Source organism: Manihot esculenta, chromosome 6 (assembly GCF_001659605.2).
Source record: "Manihot esculenta cultivar AM560-2 chromosome 6, M.esculenta_v8, whole genome shotgun sequence".
Classification (NCBI taxonomy): domain Eukaryota; kingdom Viridiplantae; phylum Streptophyta; class Magnoliopsida; order Malpighiales; family Euphorbiaceae; genus Manihot; species Manihot esculenta.
Genome location: NC_035166.2, coordinates 19,807,359 through 19,817,823, shown reverse-complemented (window position 1 = coordinate 19,817,823; position 10,465 = coordinate 19,807,359).

The window sequence follows — 10,465 nt, the reverse complement described above, 5'->3', positions numbered from 1 at the left end:
GCAGAGTGGTGCCCATAATCAGAGAAAGGATCAAGACTGCCGCGAGCAGATATAAGAGTTATGCAGACATCCGCAGAAGGCAAGTAGAGTTTCAGGAGGGGGATTTGGTATTGCTCAAGGTGTCTCCAATGAAAGGGGTGATTCGGTTCGGGAAGAAAGGTAAGCTAGCTCCGCGATACATCGGACCCTTTGAAATCTTGCAAAAGATCGGGAATGTATCGTATAAGCTGGATTTACCTACTTCTATGGAAAGAATCCATCCGGTTTTCCATGTTTCCATGTTGAGAAAATTTGTGTCAGATCCGAGCAAGGTTCTTAGTGAGCCTGATGTGGAGATCCAAGAAGATCTCACCTATGTTGAGCAGCCAGTACGGATCCTAGACACCCAGATCAGAAAGTTGAGAAACAAGGAAATCCGGATGGTGAAAGTCCTTTGGAATCACCACAACATAGAGGAGTGTACCTGGGAGACACGGGAGTCCATGCTCCAGCAATATCCTCATCTCTTCTAAGGTGAGTTTTTTGTGTTTTGTATGTATATTGATGATTTATGCTTTGTATGTTCATGTTCTATGCTTTACATGTGTTATTTGGTGAACATTCGGGGACGAATGTTCTTAAGGGGGGAAGAATGTAATACCCGGCTAGACTCCGGTATCGGAATTCCTACCGTCCGGTGGAATCTCGGATATCGGAAACCTCTAGAAGGGTAAAACCATGTTTTCATAAAATGTTTTAATGTATTTTATAGTTTTAAGTAAGAAAGGAAATGAGTTTTGTATGAAAATAACCTTGGAGGAAGACCCAGGTTCGGCAGCCGAACCTCAAGTTCGGCCGCCGAACCTCAAGTTCGGCTGCCGAACATGCATGCATTTCGGGAGTGCTTTAGGCCCCCGAAGGCATGAGTGAGGGAAGTCCAAGTTCGGCCGCCGAACCTTATGTTCGGCCGCCGAACATGGCATGCATGCGGAGGCACGTTAGGCCCCCGAAAGTGGCCTGGCCAGCCACCTATAAAGGGGTCCCCATGTCCGAACGGGTGAGCTTTTCTCCTCGTTTTCGGCCAAGGTGAGTTCTCTACCGTCCCTCATAGATTTTAAGCTTCTTCCTTCGAATCTTCATGATTTTCTTATGAGTTTTCACTTGATTTGAAGATATTTGAGCAAAAGAGCAAGTTTTGAAGCTTGGAGACCAAAGAGGTGATTTCTCTCCATCTCCAAGCTAGTATCGTCTTTCCTCTCGATCTTCAAGAGGTAAGCTTAGATCCAACCTTCCTTGTATGTTTTAAACAAGTTTTATGAAGATCTATGGGGTAGAAATGCATGTTAGGTTATTTTTGAGTTTATGGGTTTATGTTGAGTTTTTAAGCAATGTGGGTTGTTTATGCATGTTTGATGTGCTTTGGTTGGGGTTTAGGTTAGTTTGAGACCCCTTTATGCTTGTTGGCTTGAGTTGCTTGTTGTAGAATAGGTAAATGCATGATGGAATGGATTGGGAGGCATTTGTGCATGAAAGAGGCTGAGTTCTGCCCTTTGGAAGAACTCAGGTTCGGCAGCCGAAGGAACTTTCGGCCGCCAAACCTGCCTGTGGAGGCAAGCCTTTGGCTGCCGAACCCTGCCCCCGAAAGATGACTTTCGGCTCTGGAAGGGAGTTTCGACCGTCGAAGGTGCCGCCGAACATGCATGAGTTTCGTCTCTGGAGAGAACCTTCGGCCGCTGAAAGTGCCACCGAAGGTGCATGACTTTCGGCTCTGGAGGGACTTTCGCCCGCCGAACCTGCCGCCGAAAGTGCCCTGTTCAGCCCTCCTTTGCATGATTTCTATGATTGTTTTAAGGTGTTTTAGGGGGTTTTTGGGGAGTATTTTAGAGTCATGTCCTTGAGTGTTTGGTCCCTCATTTGAGTCCACCTGTGTAGGTTCGGACCTGAGGAACCGAGGACCCCAGCAGTGAGCTAGCAGCTTTAGAGTCAGCCTGAGGTGAGTAGAATAAACCTTTATGTTTTAATTTAATGAAAGTTTTGGCATAACTCATGCATCACGGATGCCATGTGATATTCTAGGTTGTTGCATTAGAAATTCAAGAATATGTTGCATTGCATATTATGTTGTTGATGTGGATGAACATTGAATGATCCATTAGCCCTTGTATGGTACGATATGGCATGATGATGATATGGTATGGAAGTCCAGGAAGACCCATTCTACGTCCCTGGCACTATGTAAGAGAAAGTCCAGGAAGACCCACTCTACGTCCCTGGCACCTTGGAATGTTATGATATGTTATGTAAGAGAAAGATCAGGACCCATTTTACGTTCTAGCACTATGGAATATGTAGAGGGCTATTGGTGACAAGTTCATCCTTGATGTGATTTATCTGTGATGTGATGCATTCCATGATAGCATGTGTTCTAAATGTTTTATTATTCTGCTCACTGGGCTCTAGTAGCTCACCCCATTTCCCTAATCCCCCAGGTATGCAGGTATGGGATAGGCCAGGAGGTCAAGAAGAGTAAAGTTATGTCTATGTAATAGTTAGATGTGGACATGATATATTGTAAAGTATTAAACAGTTATGTAATGTAATGATGAGTATTGAGGTTTAGAATTGTGTTTGACCCTAGTATGTTGTTAATCCCTTTTATGTTTTATGATGTTTAAGTTTAACCAAACTTTTATGATATTATGTTACCCCATTGGAGCATTGATGAGGACTCCAATGTGGGGTTGATGATTATGATCATTAGTTGTGCATGCACAGGTTGAATTTGGTAAATGAATGAGAAAAGTTCAAAATTTTTATGTTTATGTTGATCATGTATGGGATTAAACAGGTTTACAGGATGTATGTCAGGCTTGCTACGGGTCTCGGCGGCCTTATGCCGATCTGGATCCTAGCGCCGATAACGGTCCGGATTCCGGGTCGTTACATATTTGATTTCCAATGAAATATGAAATCTTATGAGTGCATGAAATTAACACCAATCATATGTTTCGGAAAAAAAAATAACTTCTAAACTTTTCTTTTATATTTAGACTTTTTATGATAAGGAAATGAAGATTGAATATTAAATCTATATTAAATTAAATCTGTGAGTGTTTTTATTTAGACCTTTTATATCAAAGTTTTTGTCCGAAAATTTTTAATTTATTTAAAATAAAAAATGCTTTCTTTTTTTATTTAGAGAATATATATATATATATATATATATATATATATATATATATATATACTTTATTTTGATCTTGTATATATAATTTACAATTTGGTATTATAGAACTTGAGAGATTGCAGTGCATATCTATGGAATGAACTAAATTATGATGACTTATATATAGAGTGAATAGAATCTAGTTAGGATAATGCCGGTGATAGCCATTCATAAAGCCTAAATGAGTCGTTACAAACTCTTTCAACTCTCCTTTTATTGCTTTTTGGTTAATCTATTCATCCTTTTATTGTCCGTAGTTTTATTTTAGTCGCATCGATGTCAACTTTAACAAGAAGGCGCCATTTGGATTATGGTTGAGGACATGAACCATGTGAGGACCTAACAAGCCACTTCTTTTCTGCGCTTCACTGTGTTTTTCATAGTTTTTGTTTTAAGACTTAACACATTACGCTGGTAAAAGATTCAAATAAAAGTTTCATTTTAATCTTTTAACTATTAGCAAATAGTTAGTTATATTTTTAATTTTTTTTATCAATTTAATAATATTAATTAACATAGTTAAATAAATTAATAAAATATAGTTTTAATAAATAAAATATTAATTTTATATTTAAATAATTAAAATAAAATGGAGTTCTGAATATGAATGGAGTTTTTTATTTTCAATATGAAAAATTTTAATAATATTTTAAAGATAAATATTTAACAAAATTAATCATCTTTGAAAGTCATATTATTTATTTGAACTTGATTAAATTAAAATTATAATATATAGAATTAATTAAATTAAAATTGAAAGTAGAAGAAATTTTAAAACTTAATTAATTATTTACTAATAATTAAAAGATTAAAATAAATCTTTTGTCAAGATTCAATTTAATTTTTATCTTATTATTCATATTAATTTAAGAGTGACGCTAACGGTAAAAATGCATTCGTAAATTGTACACTATTTGTCAAGCACTTTGCGGACATGAGAATTCCGTTTGCAAATTTCGAGCCGCTTCTAATTAGGGATGTCAGCGAGCCGGTTTTTATGGGTACTCGATTCGCCCAAACTCTATTAGAATGGATTTGGAATTTTATAAAACGGATTTGGACGGGTTCGAATTTGAAAATTTTTATCCGTCTCGAATTCGAGTAGGGTTCGGGATTAGGTGATCGGGTACTCGTTACCCGAACCCGATTAGTTATACTAATAAAACTAACCCTAATCCCTCATTCCATTTTTCATTTTACCATACTGCTCTCTCTCTCCCCGTCGGCGCCTCTCTCCCCCGCTCTCCCCACTTCACTGACGACTGCTTGCCGGCAGCCCAATAAGCACCGGTGACGTCTCCTTTCTCTCCCAGCGATGATAAATCTTCTCTCTCCAGTCAGCGATATCTCCTTCTCTCCTTAGTCGACAATAAATCTTTTCTCTCCAGTGGCGATATCTCCCACTTTCTAGTCGGAGACAACTCTTCCCTCTCCTCGGTCGGCATCGGCGACATCTCCTTCTCTCTTATGCGTTGTTTTTTATTTTGGTTTTTATTATTGATATTTGATTATTGAATTGAATTAAAAAAAATCAAGTTCGGGTTCAGATATTACGCAGGTATTGTTAAACGGATTTAGAACGGATACGGATAATAAAATTAAAATATTAAACGGATTTGAGACGGGTTTCAGAATTTTATATATAATTGGGTTCGAGTTTGGTTACCTTCAATTTCACGGGTACCCTACCCGTTTACATCCCTACTTCTAATCCATCTATAATTTTTTTTTTTCACACTCAATTAAATTCCATGTAATAGAAGAACTAAACTTTATAAAATTTAAATTTTCAATTCAAAAAGCTGGAATTCTCAAAAATTAATAACAAATCTAATCTATGTTTAAATTTGAAAGTTGCATTAAAAAATTCATTAACAAAACTTAATTAATTTAAAATTTTAAATATTAAAATTTTAAATTAAAAAATAAAAATTTTTTAATAAAATTAAATATAATTTAATTAAAGTATATTATAATTAAAATTTTAATTTAAAATAAAATAAAAAATAAAATTTTTATTTATAAAGAACTTTCACTCTTCCATCGAAAACTTTTTCTACGTGGAACAAGAGATGTTAATTCAATAATTTTTAATGTTTTATATATAAAATAATGTATAGGAATTTGATGAAATTAGATTTGTGGTCATTAACGGTTAATGAAAGGTAAGTTTTTTAAGATTTTAAATTCAATTTCTAATGACAGTAAATAATTAATTTTTTTCTTTTTTTTGTATTATTAAATTTTAATATTTAATATTTTTATTTTTTTGTTATTTAAGTTTTAATATTTAAATATTTATTTATTTATAACATTAAATATTATTTATTATTTAAATATTAATTATAAAATTTTTAATTAATTATATAAAATATATTTAATATAAAATTAATGATATAATATAAATTTAATAATTATTTATTTAATTAAAATATATATAATAAATATATAAATTTATATATAAACAGTTTATAGTCTATACTATTGAGGGAGAGAGATTTTATTTCTATTTAAATTATATTATTATATTTTAATATTTAAATTTTTTATTTTTTATTATTTAAATATTTATTTATTTATTTATAGCATTCAATATTATTTATTATTAAATACTAATTATAAAATTTTTAATTAATTTTATAAAATTTATTTAATATAAGATCAATGATATAATACTAAATTTAATAATTATTTTGTTTAATTAAAATAATTATAATAAATATATAAATTTATATATTAACAGTTTAAGAAGAGAGAAATTTTTTATTTAAATTATATAATTTTAATTAAATTAGTATAATTTTAATTAAATTAGTATAATTTTATTATTAGTATTAATAGATATTTTTATATAAAATTTATTAATATATTATTATTGATTATTCATATAGTATCATTTTATTATTTATATATTATTATTTATTTTTATTAAATATATAATTTATATTAAATTATTTTGTATTATATAAAATATACTATACATATATAAATATAATCATTTTAAAATTATGTAATTATATATATATATATATATATATATATATATATATATATATATATATATATATATATATATATATTATATTCAAATTTTATCAATAAAATTATATTTATCTATATTTAAATTATATAAAAAATTTAATTTATAAAATTCAATGAATAATATTAAATAAAAAATAATCTTACAAATTCATATATAAATATATAATAATAATAATAATAATATTTTATTAAGAAATTTAACAATTTAAAATAATATCTACGGCTAAATTAATAATATAATCATATAATTAAAGGTATAAATTAATAATATATATAGTAAATAATTTAAACGGCTTAAACAAATATGTAATTAATTTATCTGAATAGAGTGTAATCGAATTGAGTCAAATCTCTTAACGAGTCTGTTTATGAGTTTTTTAACGAGTTTATTTATCAGTTTCTTAACGAATTTGTTCATAAGTCTCTTAACAAATTTATTCACGAGTCTTTTAATGAGTCTGCTCATGAATTTTTTAATGAATTAACTCAATAACCTTTTAACGAAATAGCTTACGAATAATAATAAAAGAATTAAATTTAATTTATTTAATAAATAAGTCTAAAAATTAAGTTATGTCTTAATTTATTTAAAAATTAAATTTTTATTTAGTTAAATTTTGAATAATTCATAAATAAGTTTACACGAAAAGAGAGAAGAGAAATAAAATGGAGGATAAACGCAGCCCGTAACAACAAATTTTTAATTTTAAAGTAAAATATTTTTTAAATACATAAACGCATCCCAATGAGATGATATTTTTTAATGTGATTATCAATTAAATTATATTTATATCCCTTGGCTGATTATTTATAATTTAAAAACTAAAAATGAGAATATTTATTTTTTAATAAAAAGTACTGTTAGTTTTTATAATTTAATAAAATTAATTATTTAAACTCTCTATTTCAAAAAATATATTGATTAATCCTTGGAACAGTTAATTTTTAATTTTTAAAAATTTTAATTATTAAATTATTTTATCCATTAAAAATTTTATTTTTCAAAAGTGAAATTAAATTTCGCGAATTTTTTTTTAATTCAAATTCTGAATATAAAGCATATTTAAAAATTTAAAACGAATATTTTATTTCTTTAATAAATCTATTCAATACACAAATTTAAATTAATTGAATGGATTCTAAACTGAATGGATTCTAAATGCTAAATGATTTTATTAAAAATAATATAATAATATTATATATTTTTCTACTGTCTTTAAAAAAAATAATAAATAAATCACCCCAAATCTAAGCCAACAAAATCCCAAAATTAACTAGAAGTTAAAATTCAATCTTTTCTTTCAATTTTAAATCTCCATCAAAATAATTAATTGATTTACATTTATATGAAACGACAACACCTTTAATTTATGAATCAAGAATCAAAGTCACAAACCAACCAAGGTATCTGTCTCTAGAATTTAAAATTAATACTCATCACAAATTTTTTAAAATAATTAAGAATAAGTTGGAAAAAAAAAATGAAAGGCATCCTCGAAATTCGACATTGATTTAGCTGTCGGAGAAGTAGGCCAAGTTTGGATTAGGTAAAATAATTTTGAAAGGAGTGGCATCTCCTATCTTCTCTACTCACCAGACAGCCTGGGCAAGCTCCTGCTCTTTCATGTCAAAGATTCCATACAAATAGAAAGGAAAATTTTTTTTTATTATTATTATTTTAGTGTGACATTTTTTTTTTCTTTTTGCCTAAACTGTATAGTAGACAAGAAAATTGGAAGGCAACTATGTGTCATTGTCTGGAATTTCATCATCTTAAAAATTGTGCTTTGCTCAGTATTTACCCATTGATCTTTTAAGTCTTAATATGACCCCAGTCGATTCGTCTCCGTCGCTGCTTTGTATAGTTTCCGGCATGTCGGTCCACCGACAGTGAGTTCAACCATAATTTCTTCCGTTGAAATTGACATTAGGATTAGAAAAGATAATCTTTGATGTTGGTTTTTTTTTTTTTAAATGCCTAATTAGAATTGTGTGATGTGTGGTTGATTTTGAAAAATTGTGGCAAAAGGAGATGTCTCATTTTGAGCCACACCTTGTTTTGGTTTTAAAATCATAGGTTTCTTTGAATCCCATGACAATTACATAAGCCAAGAAAATGTTGGGATCATGTTCCTTGGAAATTTTCAACATATGGGGCAACTGGGCAAGTGGGGTTGTTGCTGGGCTTCAATGAAGGGGGAAAATAAATTAAAAAAAAAAAATTGATTGTATTAGGTTGGTCTGTTGAAGGAACAGATTATAAAATATGATGTGATATGTTCTGCTTTGAAAACATGTAACCAAAGCAATGGTGAAATTTTTGTCTGATGTTTTTGGTTTTATGATTGGGCTTGTGGTTAAGATTTTAACTCATACTTTTGTCTTAATTATACCCATACATCATTTTTTGAAGTTTTACAATAATTTTGATAGTAAATCAAAATATTAATATTTAAAAATTACACGGTAAATTATAAAAAAATAATTAAATATCAGTTATTAAAATAAATAATATTGTTGAATAAAAACGTTTATTTGTGAATAAATAAATTTATTTATATTTAAATAAAGGTGTTAGTTGAACAAAAAATGCATGAGTTGCTTTAGAAGCAAAGGAACCTCATCTTCATCAGCATCCTCATCCACAAATACAATGAAACAGTCATGTGTTTGTGCCTTAGTTCGAGGAACCACCTTTTTTATGCGATGTTGTATTGTCGTCGAAAGTTAGAAGAAATAATTTTGTATTTAAATAAAAAAATTTAAATATTTATGATAATTTATATATTTAAAATTAAATTTTTTTAGTTTTTGAATTATAATCAAGAGAACTAAATTAAATTTATATAAGTTAATATTAAATTACAATATAATATTTAAAATTTTATTTAAATAATAAAATACTCCTTAAATATATATTTTTATTAATTTCATTATTCACTCTCTATTTTTACTTTTATATAATATTTAATAAAAACTTAAAATAAAAAAATAAAAACTTTACGATTTAAAATATATAATATTTTATTTTATTTAAGATATTATTAATAAAATTTTCTGAATATAAAGAATATACACATAATTTATAATATTAAATATAAATATTTATTAAAATATTTTAATTTATATTATTTATATGTGATATTTTATATAACAGAAATTTATTTATAATAAATATTTATTTAATATAATATATTTAATATTACATAAAATAAATATAAAATATATTTAATTTTAATATAAAATTTAAACTAAAAAATTATATATTTTATTAATAGTATAAAACTTTAAAAATTATATTATAATTTATCATTAATTTTGTCAGATTCAATTTAATTCTCTTAATTATAATTATGTAAATTAAAAAGATTTAATTTTACTATCTAAAATATTAAATATAAATATAAATTATCATTTAAATTTATTTCCAATACCTTTATATTTTTTTGGAATAACTCCTATATTTTTAAATTATTATGTAGTTAACTCGAAAGTAATATTCAGGTAATATTCTCTCAACGAAAACGAATCTTAAATAGAACTTTGACAATATTTTCCTTATAAAGTATTAGATATTTATAATTTCATAACTACATTAAGGCCATAATAATATCGTAATATCATTTATTGCAATTAAAATTTTTATTGAGATTTAATAAAAAAATTTGATTTTATTATTTTACATTACAACATACTAAATATAAAATAAAATTATTGAATTAAGTAGTTTACAGCCATTAACATATTTAATAACATATAAGTATAAAATCCTTACAATTAAAATATCGTGTTTAGGGTTTGATCAGACTCGGATCATCAAAGAAAATCAATACAAATGAGAATTAGATAAATTGAGTACGACCTGATTCAACCAGGGAATAAACCTAAATTTATAATGTGATGGTTGCTTTACTGATCTATACCGAGATTATAAATGTGCGAGCCAAAAATCATGCTAAAATAAATAGACAGAATATAAATTAATCAGATTCGTATTTATTAACCGACTGTACACTATTAATAAACCGCTTAACATACTGCTAAATACGCTCTTACTAAATATGATGAAACGCGGTATAAGCAAAACTATTTTAATATGAATAGAATATATAAATATTAATATTTAATAATCATATGATTTTATATGCTAGTTGGTATAGTTATATAGATTTTATTTCTACATTTTCTTTTCTCTTTATTAAATTGGTTAGAATTACT